General features: G+C 36.3%; 1 protein-coding gene across 3 annotated transcripts in view; it reads left to right on the top strand.

Moving 5' to 3' along the window:
- Positions 1 to 22,401, top strand: part of UGT8 (UDP glycosyltransferase 8) — a 78,225-nt gene that overhangs the window by 2,269 nt on the left and 53,555 nt on the right. The gene's annotated exons all lie outside the window — the stretch shown is intronic.

Genomic DNA, 22,401 nt, shown 5'->3' with positions numbered 1-22,401 from the left:
GAAACTACCTCCAAGCAGTTTGATGTTTTGCTTTTGGAATGTCTCTGTTCACCTATTCTGGATAATTCTAAGGGAAACACTCAAGTATTTGATTTGCCTGTCGCCCACAAGGTAACGTTGACACCTTGTGTAGTGTGATTTAGTGCTATAGGAGTATTTAAAAACTACAACGAAGCATAGTGCCCTGACATTTAGTAATAGCTTGATAGTATATTAGTCGCTTGGGCATAACTGAGTACAAACTGTACTTATGACTTTCTCTTTATAATACTGCTGTAGAAATTCAAACTCTTTTTAAATCTACAATTTCCGGAGCTTTATGCTTTTTGTACTAATGCCTGGTGCATGTATTAGAATAAGTAAACCAATGGAGTAAATGAAAATATTTGTAACAAAATTTATTTTTTGTAAAATCTTTTTTTGTGTGTAAAGAGTTTGACTGTTCCCATTTGATTTAAATTACTTAAAACATTTCATGGTAGCTTATGAATACCTATCAGCTTAATTACCATGTAAATATTGATGGCAAAGAAAGAAAATAACCACACTCTAAATTCTCAGACTGCTTTTCAAAGTTAATTTATGTGCTTATTTATAAGATAGTATTGACCTGATGCTGTTTAATTCACATTAGATTTCCAGAGTACACCAGGAGAGTAAGAACGTTTGATTGTTTTTTCAATATATAATAATATCTCATTTATTTGACACCATCTGGGTTATTGCTTATTTACATAAGTGCATTTTCTAAATAGCTGACCCCTCACATCATTAATTACTGAAACTTTAAAAATCTAGCTGTTAAAACAGGCAGTTTCTAAATGTTACACTCTTACTTACTCCCCAGGATGTAAGTTTTTTTTGTTGTTGGACTGTCTTTATGAACATGAATTCATAAAGAATTGAAGAGTGCTATTCCTTAAGGTGTATAGGGCTTGTTTTTGTTTATAGTAAATGGTCTCAGCCTGCCGGGTTGAAATACTAGAATGGAGACAGAAGTACTCTTTTTTTTTTTTATGGTTTTTCTGGGTCTTCTTTCTGTTATCAGCTATCACTTTCTGCTGCTGTCAGGGTGTGAGTAGGCCCTGCTGCTGTATTATCTGTTGTCTTTTTTTTTTTTTTCCCCTGAAATGATGTGGGCTATTGCTTGAGTATAAAGCCTGTGTAATTTGGGACTAATAACTTGCTGTTCTTGGTACTTGTTTCTGAGCTAAATAGTGAGCTCAGTGGCTGAGGTTCCTAGAAGGGTAGCTTCTATATAAATGGTTTTAATGTTTACTTTTTTCTTTTATAGAAAATTTTGTACATGAGATCTTTCGAAGTTTGTCTTAATTTTAGACATTCAGTCTTCTGGAAGATCTTTGCTTTTCCGAGAAACTGAAGCAACCCTTAAAAAAAAGTTTTCTTATGGTAACTCCAGATTGTTTAGGAATAAGCATACAATGATATTTTACATCGTGCGTTCCTTCATTGAAATTGACTAGCTGTATGTAATGTTGGCAGTATTTCTCTATTCTGGAAGCCAGGAATAGGAAGTGTGGTTTGATAATCCTGGTGCCCATACTTGAAGCTAGGTGAGTCGTTTCAATATTACTTTGCATACACACATATGGGGCTACATAATCAAATGAGTTTGAATAAAGTTGTTTAATTTAGTCTTGAAAACAGTGATAATCATATCTTCCTAATTGAAAACATTTCACAAACATCCTTTTTTTCAACACATATTTATTAAAAGCATACCATGCATTGGGCCCTATGCTCTTATACGCTGGGGATATGCAGGCACATAAGACCATGGGAGGTCTCTGAGTTTAAGAGGATTAGATAGACAGAAAACAAGTTAGTTTTCATATGTACAAAATAGTGCTGTATGCTCTGTGAGTGCTGTGACAGAGAAATGCAAAATGCCCTGAACAGGCATTTGGAAGTGGCCAGTTCTACATGGAGACAGTAGAGAGGCTTCACAGGGAAGGTAACAGCAGAGGAGTCAGTATAGACAAGGGCAAGATCACGGAGGGCTGTTTGCCATCCTAAGGTGTGTGGACCATTTTCTCTTCAAGGTTGTTTTAAACAAAGTGGTGGCAGTGAGATGAAGAAAAGGGTTTGGTCACATAGATGTTAAGGTGGTAGACTCTCTTGGATTAGGTGACTGGTTAAATGGTGGGTGATATGGGAGGATGGGATAGGGACTTTAAAGGAGAAGCAGGTTTGAGGACCAAGGATGATAGAGTTCTGTTTTGGACATGTAGAATATGAAGTGCTTATAGAAAATCCACCGGAGATGAGTGTCTGATGGATCATTGCACAGAATTTCTGAGCAGAGAGGTTTGGGCTACATAGGTAGGTAGATAAATGGATAGGTTAATGGATGGGTGCATGGACAGACTGCTTTAGCCATTTCAACATATAGGTGGTTGCAAAAAAAAAAAAAAAAAAAAAGGAAGTCAGTAGATCTAGGGCAGGTTCAGAGAGTAAGATGGAAATAGAAGCCTGGAGAGATTCTAAAATCAAATCACTGGATAGAGATATAGGGAGCAGTAAAGAAAGAGAAAGTATATAGTGAAATTCGGAAGGAAAATTAGGGGAGAGTAGCTTTTATTAGCTGAAGGAGGAAAGAATTTCAAGAAGTGAGAGGCTAAGTACTAAAATCAGGGGTGTGGGACAGTCTTGGTTCTGCCCCTGACTGGCTCTGTGACCTTGAACCCAGAATTTAGTTCCCTTTCTCATTTACATAATGAGGCTCAGAATGTGACCTCCCAGGGCTCCTGTGAGGATCAAATGAGATAAAGTCTATCAGGCTCAGTGACTGGAAGGTTACTGGTTTGTGTTCAATAAGTGCTAGCTGTTTTATGGAAAGCAGAACTTGGATTTGGTGATAGGGAGGTCTGTAAAGACTATTGCTTTCAGCAGTACTAGCTCTCAGGGTTTAGGGAGGGTGATTAAAAGATATATTTAAGATGGATACTTGGTCATATTTATAGCCTTTGAGGAGGAAGCCAGTACAATAGGGGCAATTGAAAAGTTTGAAGGGAACCATTGGAACAGATTCCTTGAAGAGGGGGGCAGGGTTATGTCAAGAGCTCTGCGGAGATGTTAGCTTCCTGAGGACAAACAATGCTTCCACCAGGCTGGAGGGTCCATAGCATCTTTGTTACTTTTTAAAAGCATCTGCTAATCAAATCATAGACATTTTTCAACATCTTATTTAAAGTTTCTTGGTATTTAAGTGAGTTTGAGTTCTAGTTTCTTAGATAGTCTAATAAGGGCAGAGTATTCATTTTAGAAGACTCTGAAAACAAAAACAATAAAAAACAAGATAGGTGATATTAGAACTGAACAAAATGTAATTTAATGTTTGATTCAGAAGGCACTTCCATGTCTAAAGGGGTCTTAAAAATCAATACTATGGAAATCAGGTATTAACCTCTGTAAGAGGGAAAGGACTGATTCATAGATTTCTTAAAAAATTGGGTTGACTTAGTAATATTTACAAATACCTACTTTTTTCCTTAGGATTTTCTCTATTTGGATGAAGTAATGTTTTATATTAGAGATAAACAACTAAAATTAGATTTCTATTTTAATATGTATATGGATTATTTTACCCTGTAATTAGTGGGTATTTTGAAAAAAATTTACATATATGAACTGGTTTGGGAACCAGTCAACAATTGAACATAGTGCAGTGTTTACTAGTTGGTTGTTCGGTGTATTGGTGATTAATTGGTTATAAATATCTATTATTCTTTTTTGGTCCAAATTAGTCTGTTTCAGTACGTACTTATCAATATTCACTACTTAGCATTTGTTTACATAGCATGTAGAATAGTACATAATTTTTAGGACACCCAATAAATGTTTTTTGAGTAAAATGAAATTAGATGTTTAGTATTTTTAAGGTGCATCAAAGTCCATTATGTATGTAGTTTTTAATCTTTGATGACTTTTTTTCCCTGAAGTCCTCTAGCTACATTTTTTGTTATCAGGACCTCTCTGTTTTGGAGTTGAGTTTCGGTCTGTTGTGCTAACTCCCTCACAGTGTATGATTCCACTCTTGCAAAGCATAGTGGTCTGTGTGGGTGATTTTCAGTTTAGGACTTCTGCTAGTTCCATGTTGCATATTCACCAACTCAGATTTGGACTCTATACTGTCCTGCTCAGGACTCCCTTACAGAGATGACAATTGCCACATTGAAATTGACTTAGACGTGAGGTCAGCATTTAGGTGTGCAGAGCCCAGACAAAAATGGAACCTTCAGGTTTGTGAATGGCAGGGTATGTATGTAGGACAGCCTAGGTCAGTTCCTACTCTCTGGCTGGAAATTTATGTAAGTATTAAAACATTTGGATTAGATAGAAGGAACATATAGTTAGGAACATTTCAGAGATACTGTTTATTTTGCCTATTAGCAAAACTATTATTTTGTGCTATTTATCTGAATTACTAATAATGGAAACAGTCACTCTACTGGAGGTATAATTTCCCTTGACTTGATTTAGAGAACAGAAGTACACCTATTGGTATTCCAGCTCACTAAATAAATTTACATTGTAACTGGTTTGGTAAATATTTGCCTGATTTGGGAATATTATGAATACAAACATATGTGTAAAATTATTTTGCACTTTTCAATTCTATTTCAAAGAAGTTTAATACTTGACACATTTTCAAGACACCATTATACTTTTTTAGCTATTACATTGGCTATAACTTGCTTTAATAATAATCTTGGGGCTAATTTTCCTCCAAGCGGGATGTTTTAATTTAAACAAAATGTTCCCATGGATTTAAAAATTTTTTGAAAAGTAGAATCAAGTGTACAAATATGGTGTATTTTTTATAATATGTTCCTAAAAAGTTGTATAAAATTCAGTTTTTATAAATTGAATCATATGTATAGAATTTAAAAATTTCAAAACACTTGAAAGGCAAAATTTTAACTCTTAAAATATAGTTGATGAGTACTCTGATTTTTTTTTTATGTTAATCTTTATACGTTTCCATATGTTTGAAATAGTTGACAGTCCAAAAAAATATGGCCAATGATTTTAAAACATATCATATTTTAAATGTACTCAGAGACTTGGCTATTTAAAGCAATCTCAAAGTTACATCTCTCTATAAAAAGAATCCCATTTTGGTTAATCTGTTTTGCAAATTCAAACTTTCCTAATGGATTTAAGCAAACACACTACCACCACCAATAAAACTTGGGGACACCTCTGTACCACACTGTAAATACAGTCACATCCACCACCTTAAACCTGTAAGATAAAGGCTTAATCTGATTCTAGACTGGGGGGGAGCGGGGAGGGGAAGGATGGCGCCTGCCCTGCAGGCCCCTGGCCCTGGCTTCTCCTTCTGAAGAAGGCCATGTGCTTTACATAGCCTTTACATTTGTGCTGCTGTACCTGTGATTCATGTGTACTCACCAGCCCATCGGGAGAGCGGGACTAAGAGGAAAACTAGTCAAACAGGTTTGCCTGTCTATTTGGGGGGGTGGGGGGAGTGCAGTGAAATTTGTAGATAAGGTCAAGGGTGAAACTATTTTAAGGACTATTAATTCTAATCACTGACTCTGTTTTTTCCTAGTTTTGAAAATACTTCAGGGACATTTGTGAGACTATATCTTAATGGAGCTAAAGTGAGAGTAAGGGAAACTGGAAGGAGAAGTAAGAAAGAAACGGAATTAGAGCAAGATGGAGAGTGGGAAAGGAAAGACAATAGTGGAGGGGAAGAAAAATAAGAGAGGAAAAGGAGAAGTGTTTCACTGGCCTGTGTGGCCTTTGTGTGAACCTGGAGCATCATAGCAGGAAACCATGGTATTGATCTGAGCGTGAGTTTAATTAAAACCAATACCTGTGATCATCAGTATCCAGAAGGAACTCTACTGGCTCAGGGCTGAGGTTTACTAGGAATGTTGGTGGGAAAATGTTGTAGTTGCCATCTCTGACACTACCATTTGTTGGAAATACTCAGTTCCTTTGAACAATAGTAGAGTGTTAGATTCATACAGCTTTTTTTGTACTTTGCAAATTGCTTACTCATACATTCTATCATCTTTATCCTCATTCTGCCTCTGAGCATTATCTAGTAGGAGTCGCATCTTACAAACCATGACCTGGGGGTGCAGAGCTCTGAAGTCATCAGGACAGTCCAAGCCGGGATATGATGCTTGAACCTGGGCTCCTGGCCATTCATTTTCACATGGGAATCCTGGCTTTCAGGGCTCTCTGTTGTCCCGCTGCTGTATCACCCTTGTTTACTTCCTCCGACTCCCCAGCACGTTCTGTTTATTGGGTTCATTTCTCTACGCGTTTGCTTCAGGGTATCCCCCACCTGAACTGTTGTGCTTTTTTTCCCTCTGTGCTTTCAAATTCTCATCCTTTATGGTTTCAACACGCAAGTCCTACATCAGACTGTTGCTTGCCAGTTTCTTTTGCTTTTCTTTGACTTTCATTTCTGCATTTATCCATGGTATTTGAACACTTAGTTACATTAATTCTCCCCCAAGAAGAGTATGTGCAGTTAGAGGGTGGACTTTCACTCTTAGTTTCCTCATAAGGCCTTTGACAAACATACTAATCAGAGATAAGATGTTTAAACATAATTGAATGATAACTTCAGTGACTCATAAGGCAGAAAAGGAGGTAGATTCCCTAAAATGTTGTATATATATTGATGCTTTTTTCTTTTTTTTTCCTCAAAATTGCATCATTCAAACTTGAAATAGTCCCTTACTTTGTTTTTAAATGAAATGTTCCGTATAGACTTCTGTATCATTTAGTTACAACAGAAAAAAGTTTGGTCTGTAGAAAAGTCATATTATAGGCCTTTGAACTCTTCATTATAAAATTTATAATGGTTTCATAGATTTTTTTTTTTAAATTTACCCAGGGCTTCTAATGGAAGTAAATTCACAGCTAATTCTGGGAAAGGCTAATAAGAGGAAGGAATGACAGATAATTCAGTGTAGTTTTTAATTTGTATTTATATTTGAATATAAGTATGTCTGCTGTCAAGAAACAGTAGTTGGAGAAAATGGTTACACGTATTGGGAAGTTCTGACTTCAGAAGCATTTAAATTGTTACCTCCGCCACCCCCATAAGACCTTTTATGTCAATTAACCAAAAGCACAGGCTGAGTTCTTTTCCCTCTTACCAAAGTTCTCTGGTTCAGAATGTCTCCTCTTCCATCTCCTTCTGGGCAGGGCAGTAAGAGTAAGGAATAGAAATAAGAATAGTTTTAAGAAATTTCTTCAGCAATAAAAAAAAAAAAAAAAGGAAATTAATGGGTTAGGTAAGACTTATTAATAAGAAGTGATGCCGGACTTCTTTGCCAGTTTTACATAATTCATGAGGGCATTGAGTAGTAACTGTTATTTTGCTCAGTTAGACTTTATCCAGGCATATACTTTCGAATAGACTTTTTGTTCAAATTTCTAAACAATGTGAAATATGCAGCAACAAGGTCCTCTGGCTGTCCTGCTCCCTCTCTTTGCCGTCCTCTTACATTTGTCTGCCTTTCTGGAGGTAATGTTCCTGCCTTTGGTGGGGAGTGCAGAGGAGAGATCCCAGGGATTGGCTTATAAATCGCCGGGTAAGGACGTGGGTGGAGGTGTGTGTGGGGAGAGGGAGGGGGTGGCGTCTGCCCATCACTAGGGGAGGATCTGGTCATTTTATCCAGATCATCCTCTATAGTAGTCATTGTCCAGCCTCCATGTGAACCCACATGCTTTATGATTTCTCATCATTATTTTTACCAGTACAATTAGTGTAGCTTATCATTTTGATACTACATAAATGCAGTCCTACTCCTATTCCTACTCTGATCACAAGGCATGAAAGGGGAGAAATTTTGAACTAGAAGGGTTGAATTCCTGGAGGTTTGTCTAGTGAGCATCCACAACGTACAAGAATTAATCCAGCCATTCATTTACAAGCAGTCTAGTATATGGTAGAACTCTTTTGCCTTAAAGCCAAAATATATGGTGATTTTTTGAATCTAGTATAAAATAGAAAGGTTTTATATGTAAAAGTGTGAGAAGGTTATCAGTACGGCTTTTCAGAGACTGCGGATTTGTGCATCCCAGAATTCAAGAAAAAGCCTGTTATCTGACATGTGGCAGTGGCAGCTCTGGAGAGTCTTTATGTGGTACAGGGAAGAGATACTGGATTAGGATCTAGCAAACCTGAGTGCTAGTTCCGACTCTGCCAAGGAGTAACTATGAACTGGCCAAGTGATGCTTGGCAACCACCCTCTGGAGACCTTGTCCCTTTCTCTACAAATGACAGGGTTTGGACTCAGTTATCTTTAGTTTTTAAATTGGGACTCTGATTTATTTCATAAAACATGAAAACACATTTTAAAGTATATTTGGCGTCATTTCATAACAAATACATACATACCAGTGTTTAAGCATATTAATATTATGTTTGCAAGACTATTAACAATGGCAATGATATACAGAAGACTTCTTTAGAGTTACTTCATTGTGTTGAATATCAAGTCTAATCCTGGATGCTTAGAAGCCACAAAACTACATTTTTACTTTGTAAGGGGATATCAGCGAAATGCATCCTCTGCCTACCAAAATATTCTTCTGGGGAACAATATACTTCTGCTGTTTTATCTAATACTCCATAACAACCTTCTGTTAGCGATTTTACTAGCATTTTATGAGACAGCAGTGGAGAATTTTATTTGTTCACTCTCCAGGACTCACAAGTAACTAAATAGGGAAATAACCAGAATTATTTTAAATTTGTTTTTTGGTTATATTTGGCCAGATATTTTTGGTCCCAAAACATGTTTAAGATATCACATGGGGGTTTATTTTGTGACTCAATACTGTTAATGTAGATAATGTTAAAAATTCACTTAAACTAGTGATAGTAAAGAAAGGATATTATTAATAAGTGGGAGAAACAATCCCATGATCTTTTGTGATCCTAGTACATTTCTGAAGCCTTAAGATTCTCTAAGTCATGGCGTATTGAAAAGCTGTTTCCCCACATGTGATTTTGCCCCATTGTGGGAGAAGACGATAATTTGATCTGGATTTCCTCCACATTCACTGTGGTGTTCTGCTAATTAAAATCCCAACGAAAGAGAGTTATAAAAAGTCCTGATGGAACATTTTAAAACATTACTCAAGCATCCGTTTTTTCAAGAAAGCGTATACCTATCAGAACTTAAAACCTCACACAAAATCAGTTGTATGATTTATGAAGCTTTTCCTATGTGTTTAAGGATGAGATCAGAATCAAAACAGTTTCCTTATTGTTTGCTGAATGTTGATCATGAGATGCAGAAGCATGGAGATAACTGGTACCAAGCTGGTCTTGAGTAGGTGCAGAAAAAGATACCCACACTGTATGTGTGTATATGTATATATACATGTATATCTATAAAATTGCATCTTTTAAAATTGCAAACTTTTTTCTCTATCAGTAATTCTGAAAATGGTCCCTGGACCAGCAGCATCACCATAACCTGAGAATTTGTTAGATATGCAGATTCCTGAACCCCTCCCAGATCTAGAGAATCAGAAACTGAGGACAGGCCTAAAAGTCCGTTTAGCAAACCCTTCAGGTGATTCTGAAGCATGCTGAAGTTTGAAAACCACTGATCTATGATACTGAATATAGTCACTTCCAATTTTCTCATGCGATGAAGAAATTTCTAATCACTTTAGGGACAAAAGAAAAATCTAGTATAAATTTCAAAATGTTTCCCTGGTTAACACATTTCTTGGTTAATTAGTTTTTATAACCTAAATTCATGATACTGTATTTTATTTACTAATTGGTGGTTTAGGCATATTCAAGTATTCTTAGTTCTGCCAACACACACACACACCACACACACACACACACACACACACACACACACACACACACACACACACACGCTCCTCAGTTCATTAAAAGACAACAACAAAAAGTGGGTTGGATTAGTTTACTTTTGTGTATTTTGCTATGACTTTGTGTTAGTGTATCCCAGTGGTTCTCAATGTCACAGTCGCTGAAAAGAAAACAAAAAACGCTGAGACCTAGGTAGGCCTCATCTCCAGAAATTTGGCTTTAATTGATCTGGGTTGGGGGGCGGCAGGTTTTCAGGCATCTCTAGTTTTCACGGGCTCCCCAGGTGAATGTAATGAGCAGTAAGAGTTGAGGGCCACTGGAGGGTAGCCCCGTGTTGGAAGATCAGCTCGCCTACCACCTATCAGTTCCTTAAAAAAATTGTATATTAGATTTGTTAGGTCCTTTCATAATTTTAAGCAAATTGTCTTTTGTGTACGTGTGGTTAAAAAATAATTTGCTTTCTAATAGATTTATTGGTATTGCTGACTGGTTGACCACATCATTGATCGTGTTTTATTATTCTTCCTTCTACCTCTCGGCTTGACTCTAAATCCTTGCTTACTCGCAGTGCAGTGCATACACTTGCAGCATCTTGTGTCACCAGGGGACTTGTCAGAAAGAAATCATACAGACATACTGACTCAGAATTGCATTTTAACAGTATCCATATGAAATTTATCTTCACAGTAAAGATTCTCTAGAACATAAAGTTTAGAATCAGGGTGAATGTTATTTTTGTTCACTTTTTTCCTCAATGTCCATTGATCTGGTCTTAACTAATTTTGTGAACCAAATCATATCAATCTCATTAAACTTAGTCTTAATCCCAGTTTTCAGTAAGCTTTAGAATTGTAAGTGATTTTCCAGACCATCTAATTTAATATCTTCGCCTGGCAGGTGAAACAGATTAGGTGCAGAGAAATTAAATGACGGCCTAAATTACAAAGGCTATGGATTTCGGCATCCATAGATGCATGCCATATATATATATATTTTTCCTTTAATTATAGGGACTTCATGATAGGGTCACTTAAAGTGATTTTGTTATCATAATATAAACAACTTGAAATGTGTGCTATCTGAAAAGACAATCTTAGGTTACCCAAATAGGACACATACCCAAAACACCAAAATTTTAAATACACATTGACATTTATTTAAATTATCTATTCAAAGTGACATTGATAATACTTTACTAATACACTAATATTTCAAATTATCTTATAATTTGTGTCATTTAGTGATTATGGGAAAGTAGAATATGTGATATTAAACTGAATGAAAATTGAAAGGTATCGCATGTCCTTATAAATTACTAAAACTATATTCACGTGCTCCTGAGAGATGGCAGGCACTTTGTCACAGGCTATTTAAAAATATTTGTTTATTTGTTTATGCTGGGTTCCTCAGGATCTGGGGCTGGGCATTGTCATTTTCTGAATTCCCAGGACAGCTGAGTTTTATCAGGTCTTTAGATTTTAGATCCACGTGTCCACTGTATCACTTGTGCTTTTCTTATTGCACATAAGGATTGCGTATGAGATCCCTGTCTCTCAATTTGGTGGTTGAATTGCATTAGAATATCCGGCTGCTTCTTACAACTGCAGATGGGGGATTTCTCCCCAGACTTCATAATAGCTGTGTGTTGAAAAGACCCTGGCTGGAATCTGCATTTTTAGTTAGCACCACAGGAGTTTCTTTTGAATATGTACATTCAAGAATCATTTCATTAGGTGATTAAATTTGTGTTTAATGTAGTTAAATTTAATCATCATTGAGCATTAATTGGATACATATGCTAGGTACTGAGTGCAATGTCTATTGGTATTTTTCTTTCCTCTCTGTTTTCTTGTGTTTTATCTTACCTTCCCACCCGATGATTTCAGAGAAGGATCCCAAGTGGGCCTGGGCCAGCTATCACTGATAAGCTAATAGCATCAGGTTTCTCCCTACAGCTTCACCACCTGTACTATAGATGTCTGGGAAGAGATAGCTGCAGATACTGGCAGTGTAGCAGAGTGATAAGTGCCCACTAGCTTGGAGTGTTACAACAGCAACAACAATGACAAACGACAACAAAAACATTGCTTGTAATTTCTCCTTTAAGAGGAGGTTTTTCCTGTATCCCTTGACACTCATCAGAGTCCCAAGTGCAGAAATGAATTTTTTGGATGGTATTGCTAATGGTTTATTTTCTTCAGTAATTTGCTTTTCTGTAGTTAAGCTGTGCACTTCCAAACAAGTAAATGTCTTTAATTTTTCTGAATGAATCAAAACCGTTAATTTGATAAGGTGGCAGACTTTGAAAATCTGTTACCTCTCTTTAGTAACTGCCAGCAGCCAACTGAATGTAGGGTTTTCACCCAAATTGCGCTCTTGATTAATAAAGATGTGATTATTGCCAGATCAGTGTTTTTTTTTTTTTTGGTGGGATTATTAACCAGCAGCAGGTGGCCTTAATTTCCTGAATTATCTCTCCCCATTGACCACCCCAAGTCAAGGTGTTCCCATTTCACAGTGTGATTTTAGGAAACTTGTTGCTTTCCTAGTTTACTTGCAAATAGATGGTCATAATTAGCTTCAGAACACAAGATATCGTTTACATATGAAAGATGAGTGTTTAAACCTGGGCTGTTTAACAACTCTATGGCAATAAAACTGAGTTTTCCCCCCATTTTGTCCACAGTTACAATATGTTTTTTCAGCTTTGTTTTCTTCCTCTCTTCACATGATGGGATGAAAATGGATTAAAAATGGATATGAAGCTCTGCAATATTCTAGATGATTTCTTAGTCTTACTCTCAATCTTATTCTCCTTATCTGTAAATGGGAACAACTATTTTTGCCTTTATCTCGGTATAAAATGCAGGGAAGGTACATAGTACGTAGTACATAGTACAGCTCTTTTTATGGGCTGCTGTTTATTGATAGTTATATGTTAGGATATACGTTTCAAGCTATGGGGTGACCAGCTCTTTCTGGTATGCCCAGGACATTCCCAGTTTTAGCACTGAAACTCCACATCCTGGAAATGCCCTCAGTTCTGGGATAGTTGGTCCGCCCTAGTGCTGGAAACAGAGTGACAGAATAGCAGTGACTTCAAGAGGGTAGTTGAGTTGGTCTGGCAGATATTGGCTACAATGTGCAGAAGTAGGCAGGGCTGATAGGCTGGTTCCATGTGTCAGGTGTCTTTGTTGTGACAGCTTTCCTGGTTTGTACTTCTGTCCCTTGGGCCAGGATGTTAATCATTACCAAGTTCTGGTTCCAGCCAGCAGGAAGGTGAAAAGTGTATAAATTAGGAATTGCACGTGTCACTCTGCTTCCATCTCATGCCCATTACTAGAGCTTACTCATTGTGGCTAAAACTAGCCCCTAGAGAGGCTGGGAAATGTCGTTAGTCTTTTTGGCTACGAGCCAAGCTAAAGTAGAGGATTCTGCCAAGGAAAAGAGAAGGGAAATATATGCCACAGCTGTCTCTTATATGCCTAGCTATGGCATCCTACAATTTCCAGTTTCCCTCCATATTCTAGTTGTTACTTAATAAATGATAATTTTCTTGGCCATTTACAACATTGCTGTGAATGTGTAGGAAGTTAAAATAAATAAAATGAAAAAAGACCCCTGGACTTAAGGAAAAGCTATAATGAATCTATACTTTGACTTGATAACTTTCTCTCTCCAGCTGCAGTATCCATTACCCCAGAAATTTTCTCCGTGATGGAGATGTGTTAACTAACTCCAGTGCCTCAGGCCAAAACTTGTGATTTAGAATTTTATTTGGAAGTAAGGCAATAGATTATCAGTTCATTCATTTAAAATTTAAAGGACAAAAACAAGGCCATTAGTGGAGGTGCCTCTGGTCCAACTACATATCTTGGTTCAGAATCACAATCAGTCATTCATTCAATAAATCTTTATTGAGCACTATGTGGTTAGGCAATGGGAATAAAACAGTTAACTTTTACTACAGTTTCTACCCTTTTGGAGCTTAAATTGTACTAGAGAAAAATAGATTTTTAAAATAAAATTTACATTTATTTAAAAGCACTAGTAATGATGCCCAATTAGTTTTTACTTTCCTGGATTTATTTTTATTTTACTGGATGGCATTTTCCAAGGCTTTACTTGTAGAAGGTGCTTTGAAGAGAGATGAAATTACTTGACAGTATATCATATAGTACCAAGGTCAGCCTTTGGTGGCAGTTATGATTGATATATTTTCTTTTCTTATTGCAGTCCACATAATACTAAATGCCAAGGAAACTGAAAAGCACAAAGAAATTCAGCTGTTCAGCTTGCTAGACTACATAATCTGCTCTGAGGACTAAATCACTTCATTTTTCTAAATAGCCCAATTCACCACATACAGACATGATCTTAAATTCTCCATTAGCCCTTGTTTTGTTTTTCCTTTAATGCAAAAACACTGATTAATTCTTGTTAAAATGATAGACTACGAATTGCTGAGCTGCTGGGATGGTAGGCAGTCGAAGCCTAAGTTCTTTCCTTTGGTTTATGTGCTTGTCATTTTTTTTTTTCCTATATAGTTCATCCTCATGTGTGCTTAGTTCAGAGTCATCAATGATCCAACTTCAAAAAGAAAAAAAAAACAGAGAAATGATTCTTTGAAATGGTGGCCAAAGGTGATGCCACCACTTAAAAAAAAAATAAGTAGATGGAAATAGTAAAGTTGCTTGAGGCCTAGTATGGTGTTAGGCTCTAGTATTTGAGAAAATGGGAGCAATATGGATTCATAACGTCTATTTGTCATCTTTAAAAATCTCAGCAGCGTGCTGAGGTGTTCCTGTGTGAAATTTCAGCCTTTGTGAACCATTGTTGCTTAGGAGCAGAAACAATGTATAGCTAATCTAATTTTTTTTCTGGTCCTCTTAAGGATTTACAACCATTTTGGGCACCTTGGAGGGATCACTTTTGCAAATGCGTGTTTTGCATGTGCAACATTTAGGTACACCCCGATATCCTTGTTTTGTCCCAATTAACTCACATTTAAATGTTGAATGGCTTCCATATGGTGAAGGGTAGGTACACTTACTAAAATTGGCATTGTTTCTTGTCTCGAATACAGCCCTAGAAATAATTTTTATATAAAGAAAGGGTAGACTGATAAGCAAAATGAAATTTATTTAGAGTCTTTGAATTCTGAATTTTCCTCAGTATTCTGGCAGTGAGGTACGGTCAAGTAGCAGTAGCATCTCAGAAGCCAAGAGAGAATTTGGAGGAGGTACACTGGTAGTATCTAGCATAAGAGAGAAGTCCAATCAGATAAGTGCTGGAAAAAAAAAAAGGGCATTTTTGTGAACATTAGGAGATATTTAGTGCCCTTGACAATGAGTGTTCAGACAGAGTTGTGGTGGCGTCAGTGGCGGACTGTAGTCATTTGGGGAGTAGACAGTGAATAGACAGTGATGTTTTAAGACACTTGATTCCAAAGAGAGAGTGAGAGTAAGGCATGCTCAAGGGGCAGTACGTTGAATGAATGTGTTATAAATATTATATATTTTTGGTAGAAAACTTCAAAAATCTAGAAATATATAAATAGGAAAATAAGACAAAAATCACTCAATCTGAAAATCCAAATTTACTATTGATAACGGTTTGATATTTACTTTGTTGTCATAATAATCATTCTCTGTATACATAGTGTATATATATATATATATAATTTTGTTTCTTGCTGTCTTATTATGTATAAGCATTTTCTCAAGTTAAAATTGTTTTAAAAATCATGGTTTTTGATGGTTCTGTAGTTTTCCATTATAAAATATACCATACTTTGATCAATCCTCTTCTGCTGGGTTCTTAGTGGTTTCTGGCTGTTTGCTCTCAGAAGTGAATGCAGGGAACATCTTTTTACGTACGTGTTGGTAATTTGGATTCAGGATAGTTTCATAAATGTAAAATAATGTTCCAGTTGTCTTTCAGAACATGTGTGCCTATTTACTTTTTCACCAACTGCTTAAGTCTGTGCTTTACCTTTGCAAGGACTGAGCCTTATCATTGAAACTGACATCCTTGCTGAATTCATGAAAGAAAAATCTTGTTGTTCAATCATTCAGCAAGTTTTAAGCTCCTTGGACTAGTTGAGAGGTTGAGTTCAGACTGTGTGTGGAGGGGTGGTGTGCCCAGTGCCCCCTGTAGGGTGCACATGTGAGGAGCCATCTGCCACCTCCTATACATCAGTATTAGGAGGGTTTTCCCCCGAGCTGTCAGTTTGAATCTCTCTTTAGGCAGATTTTCCACTTTTTCTAGAGAACTGGTCCTCATTTTTACTTTGGAGGGTAAATGCAACAGCCCCGCTTTGCCCCTGTGGGAGTGAAGGGGAGATGTGATGGGTGGGAAAGTGGTCCAGCTCCTCTTTGGAGAGCACGTCCCCTTCATTTCTTGCTCTGCCCCCTGGTCTTGCTCTTTGAGTGTCCTCTTAAGCTCTCAGCCTTTCTGGAAGCAGTTTCCATCTCTGCTGCAGGCTTCTCCTCTGTGTGTTCTGGGCCATGGCAACCTTCATTCTTCTCTTATCCCTCAATAGGCTGTTTGTCAAATATTTGACATAAACTGTCAAAACTCCATTCCACCGATGACTGTAGTTTTGCCCACACCTCACTTCCTCATGTCAATTCTCAGAGATATCAGCTATTTATTCCGTTTTATGTTCTTTACTGTAATCCTGAAGGAGCTTTTGAAGGAAAGGAGTAGAAACACTTGTGTTCAGTCAGCCATCCTGAACTGGAAACCTCTGCTCCAGATGTTTTAAACATTCCAAAAATATTTAATGATTATGTAATAAAATGTAATAATACTGATTTTTTTCCTTTACTTTATGCTCAGAATTATCTTTCTCTTTCCAGAGATCATTTAAAGCTCAACACTCTTAATGGCTTTATGAGAAAAAAAGTTTTTTTGACATTATTTTGTCTGAGTTACTTTGGGGAAAGTCTAACGTAAAAAATTTAGTAATTTTGTTTTGCGAATATAAAGTCAGTTTTTAACACTTCATATTAAGTTGTTCTTTCCTCATTTACTTGTGGTACTTCCTTCATCTCATATTATGTTCATATTCAGGAAATTCTTACATGCTACCTACTCTGATCCATTGATTTGAATTAGGATTCTTGGGCTAGTTCCATAGGCTTTTTTAAAATTTATTTTTTTATTGAAGTGTACAGTAGTTGATTTACAATGTTATGTTAATTTCTGCTATGCAGCAAAGTGATTCAGTTATACTTATATATACATTGTTTTTCATATTCTTTTCCATTATAGTTTATCTCAGGATATTGAATATAGTTCCCTGTGCTATACAATAGGACCTTGTTGTTTATCCATCCTATACGTGATAGCTTACATCTGCTAACCCCAACCTCCCACTCCATCCCTCTCCTACTCCCCCTCCCCCTTTGCAGCTACAAGTCTATTCCCTATGTCTGTGAGTTTGTTTCTGTTTTGCAGATAGGTTGTTTCTGTCATATTTTAGATTCCACATGTGATATCATGTTTGTCATTCTCTTTCTGACTTACTTCACTTAGTATGATAATCTCATCGCCTCCATGTTGCTGCAAATGGCATTATTTTGTTCTTTTTTATGGCTGAGTAGTATTCCGTTTTATATATGTACTACACATATACATATGGTGTTTTAATTACAAATATGTTTTAATATTTATGTTTTTGTCCCAAGTCATTACTGTTTCTTTTTCAAAAGTGTATTGTTCTAACAAATAAACATGGTTATAGTTTGATCGAATTGCAAATAAAACAGATCCATTCAGTGGAATTTTGAGAGGAATTTATTCAGTCTGTTTATAATATGGGAAGGATTGATTTTTTTAGAATATTGTATTCCATTAAAATAATATAGTATTTCTATACACTTAGTATTATTTCCATGTATGTCTTCAGGGAAAGGCTTGCCATACTTAGTATAGCCAAAAAATATATATCCTTTTTAGTTCAGTTCAGAGGTGTTTTATGTACTTTGTTACTGTGAATGAAATAGTTTTTCATCACATATTATTTAAAAATAACACATCATTATTTTTATTGAGTAGAGTAACATGTGTCCAATGTAGAAAAAATTAAATTAGAATCCCTTATAATTCATACTATCCAGAAAAAACCACTGCCCTTTGGTGTTTATCATTCCCATGTATATATACATATATATCTTTACAAAGTGCTACATGCTATGAGAATGTTTAGTAGCCTAATTTTTAGTCAGTAGTAAATCTTGAATAACTTTCCATTACCATTAAATGTTCTTTTACAAGCTTGTTTCAGGGGCCGTATTGTATGAATGAATGACAATTTATTTAACTGTCTCCAATTGTTGAAAATTTAACATATCTTTAAATGTTTGCAATTCATGACACTCTTCTCCTGCCCTAAATAATGGCTTCATGAAAATGCTTATAGAGGTTAAATGTCTGTTATGTATGTTGCAGGTTGTTTTTCTAGGATATCATTTTTCATTTAATTTTGTTTATAGTGCATTTGATACATCCACATCCTTTTTTTTATTGTCTAGTTTATTTTCTTTTCGTTATGCTTTTTTCAGGTTGTTTTACATCTTTTTTCCCTTAAACTAATAAACTACTTTTTAGTGCAGCTTTAAGTTCACAGCAAAATTGAGCAGAAAGTACACAGAGCTCCCATATCCTCCCTCCCCTCGCACATGCACACCTTCCCGCACTATCAACATCTTGCACCGCAGTGGTACATTTGTTATGATCACGGAACCTGCTGTGACCCATCGTTATCTCCCAGAGTCCATACTTTACAGCGGTCCCCAACCTTTTTGGCACCAGGGACTGGTTTCGTGGAAGACAGTTTTTCCACACACTGGTGGTGGGGTGGTTTCAGGCGGTAACGCGAGCGACGGGGAGTGGCAGATGAAGCTTCACTTGCTCACCCACCATTCACCTCGTGCTGTGCAGCCTAGTTCCTAACAGGCCGCCGACTAGTATCGGTCTCTGGCCCTGGAGTTGGGGACCCCTGCAGGGTTCATTCTGAGTGTTGTATAGTCTGTGGGTTTGGGTAAATGTATAATAGCATGTATCCACCATTATAGCACCTTACAGAATAGTTTCACTGCCCTAAAAATCCTCTGTGCTGCACCTATTCATCCCTTGCACCGCTTGGCAACCACCAATCTTTTTACTGTCTCCATAAGTTTTGTGTTTTCCAGAAGTTCATATGTTTGGAATCATGCAGTATGTAGTCTTTTCAGGTTGGCTTCTTTCATTTTGTAAATATACATTTTAATTTCCTCCCTGTCTTCTCATGGCTTGATAGCTCATTTCTTTTTAATGCTGAAAAGTATTCCATTATACAGGTGCACCATAGTTTATTTATTCACCTAACCGATGTTCGCGTACTTGGCTACTCCCAAGTTTTGGCAATTATACGTTAAGCTGTTATAAACATTCCTGTGCAGATTCTTATACAGACATCTGTTTTCATCTCCCTTGTGTAAATACCAAGGAGCACAATATCTGGATCATATGGTAAGAGTATGTTTAGTTTTGTAAGAAACCACCGAGTTGTCTTCCAGTGTCTCTGTACTGTTTTGCATCCCCACCAGCAATGTATGAAAGTTCCTGTTGCTCCTTGTCCTCTCCAGTATTTGGTGTTGTCTGTGGGTTTTGGCTGTTTTAATAGATGTGTAGCGGTTTCTCATTATTGTTTGTTTGTTTCAAGCTCTTTACTGGAGTATAATTACTTTACTGTGACCTACCTCCTAGAATTACGGAAATAAAATCAAAAATAAACAAATGGGACCTAATGAAACTTAAAAGCTTTTGCACAGCAAATGAAACCATAAACAAGACAGGAAGACAACCCTCAGAATGGGAGAAAATATTTGCCAATGAAGCAACTGACAAAGGATTAACCTCCAAAATATACAAGCAGCTCATGTAGCTCAATATCAAAAAAGCAAACAACCCCATCATTATTGTTTGAATTTGCATTTCCCTGATGACATAGGACATGGAGCATCTTCTCATATGTTTATTTTTTTGCCATCTGTATTTTCTTTGGTGAGGTATCTGTTATGGTCTTTGGCCCCTTTTTAAATCAGGTTGCTTGTTTTCTTACTGTTGAGTTTTGAGAGCTCCTTCCTTGCATAGCTTGGATAACAATCGTTTTTTCAAATGTATCCTTTGCAAATATTTCTCCCAGTCTGTTGCTTATCTGCTCATTCTCTTGACCTTATCTTTCTCAGAGGAGAGGATTTTAATATTAATGAAGTCCAGCTTATCAATAGACACATTCTGCTAGTTCTGGACTAGCAAGAATCTCACTATTTGTTGGTAGTTGCATTAGTCATTCTGTTATCCATGAAAGTGATATTTATGAGATTAAAGCGCTGTTGTAATCCTTCATAATTAACATTGTATTTGGATAGCGAGTAGCTTGCTTGTGTAAATTATGCTTCTTTGTTGGTAATCAGTCTTTTTTCATGAAGACATGTGCAGACCTAGTAGACATTATTCTTAGAAGATATTTTAGCACATGAATATCTGTCTTTCTGAGTAGTTACTTTTAGAATTTATATGTACAGAATCTGTGTACTTTTTCTAACCTTATTTTGGGTAAGTAGCCACTAGTACTAATTTAAAATCAGTTCCTCAGTCACACTAATCACATTTTAGCTGCTCATTAGCAGCTACTATATTGGACAGTAAAGAGACAGGACATTTTCATCATCAGATAGTTCTATTAGATAGTGCTGTTCTAGAACATAAGCAATTGTGCATTAAACAGTCATTTTGTGATTTCTTTTTACTTTGCAATGATTACTAAAATAAAATTAAAAAGGGAGAAAAATAAGAAACATGGTGAAAGGATTTGTTTCCCTAATATTTTTTGTTTTGTTTCTTAGTGATTATGATAAAGTAATAGTTTTAACTGCAGCTGAAGGAACTGAGTCTGCTTAGCTAAATGCAAAACCCAGCCGGCAGAGCAATTGCCTACCATTAGTCCAACACTGTCTTCTTGGACATGCATATAGTAACAGGCACTATTAATCACAGCAGTGGACAGTTCTGCTGAAATAACTGTTTCTGCATAAATCTCATTCCTAGAATTAATAACATGTCTACTTAAAATTCCTAATTCTTTCCTCCTTGGCGTGGGAAGAAGGCTACACCAGAGAGACACATTGGAGAGACGATACAGGAGAGTAAAGGCCTGTAAAGTTTTCTCCAAGATTGGCTACTTAATTTTCTTCCTTCATTGATCTTGTAATTATAGAATAAGTTTACTTCATTGCTATAGAAACAGTGTTTTCTCCAAATTAATTTTTTTAAAGCCCTCACATTAATTCAAGCAGCATTTAGCGTAGGCTTTTATATGTTTATAAAGCATATTACTTCTGTTTATTCTTGGTGATATAGTATCATTTAGAAATGGTTTGAAAATTTCCTTGTAGTGAGAGAGGGAAAAGTCACCTGGAAGTATAATGTATTTTATAGTTTAATCTTGGTATTGGAAGAATCTATCATTTGCATGCTATTGATTTCTTTCTTTTCCTTTTTCTTTTTCTTTTCTTTTTTTTTCAGGTTGCTTGCAGTGTTTAAATGTTGAGACGGTATAGTTATTTAAACTGCATTTAGATGGTGGAAATTTGTAGTAGGATGGTTAATATATGATAGTGAGTAAAAATAAGTATTGATTTGGTGACTGCATATAAATCTATTTTGAGTTGCTCCTTGAAGTAAAAATGTCCAGGTCTCATGGGTAATTATTATTTAGATCTTTCCCTATTTGGAGGCTAATTTAGAGTCTTAGTAAAAATTATTTTGGATAGGTAGGGGACTTTATGCGCTCTATGGTCCCCATAGGTATTATTTCTAAAAAGTGATAGAGGGTACTCTAACTATTGTATATATTCTATTAACACAAAAGAGGAGAAGAAGCGTTAGCTGTCAGGGGTACAGCCATCATCTGACTTGCCCTTTGCACCTGAGTTACAGGTACAGTACAGGAAGTGTACCTGTCACTTCTTTCACAAGCATTTACTGAGATCCAGTTAACCCTCTTGAACTCTTCTATTAAAAGTTTCTCTTTTAGATAATGCCCCGAAATGAATCCGCAGATTGATATAAATTACATAAACAGAATCTGTCAGGATACTTAAAGGTATTTAGATAAAGGAGAAAGTCACATTCAAGGTCATTTTTTCCCTGTGGGAAAAAGTATTTTCTATAGAATTACTACTTGACATAATTATTTCCTAAAACATAATCTTTCTTTGGTATGCTTTAGTCATAACTAGGAATGTTACGGCTGTGATAAAATGATTTTATAAGAGACATACATGGTGATTTACCTGGAAATAAAAAGTCTGGGCTCTTGTTCCTGGGATTAACATTGACGTTCAGTTAAAAGATAAACGTTTCATCGATACCTCATAGCTATGACTCAAAGAAGAGAGATCTTTTGTCATTCAATCTTATAGGCTTCACTTCAAATTAAAAAAAAAGATTTAGTTCTCTGTTATTGATGCAATTGT

Source organism: Hippopotamus amphibius, chromosome 13, assembly GCF_030028045.1.
Source record: "Hippopotamus amphibius kiboko isolate mHipAmp2 chromosome 13, mHipAmp2.hap2, whole genome shotgun sequence".
NCBI classification, from domain to species: domain Eukaryota; kingdom Metazoa; phylum Chordata; class Mammalia; order Artiodactyla; family Hippopotamidae; genus Hippopotamus; species Hippopotamus amphibius.
This window is presented reverse-complemented; position numbering and strand designations above follow the sequence as displayed.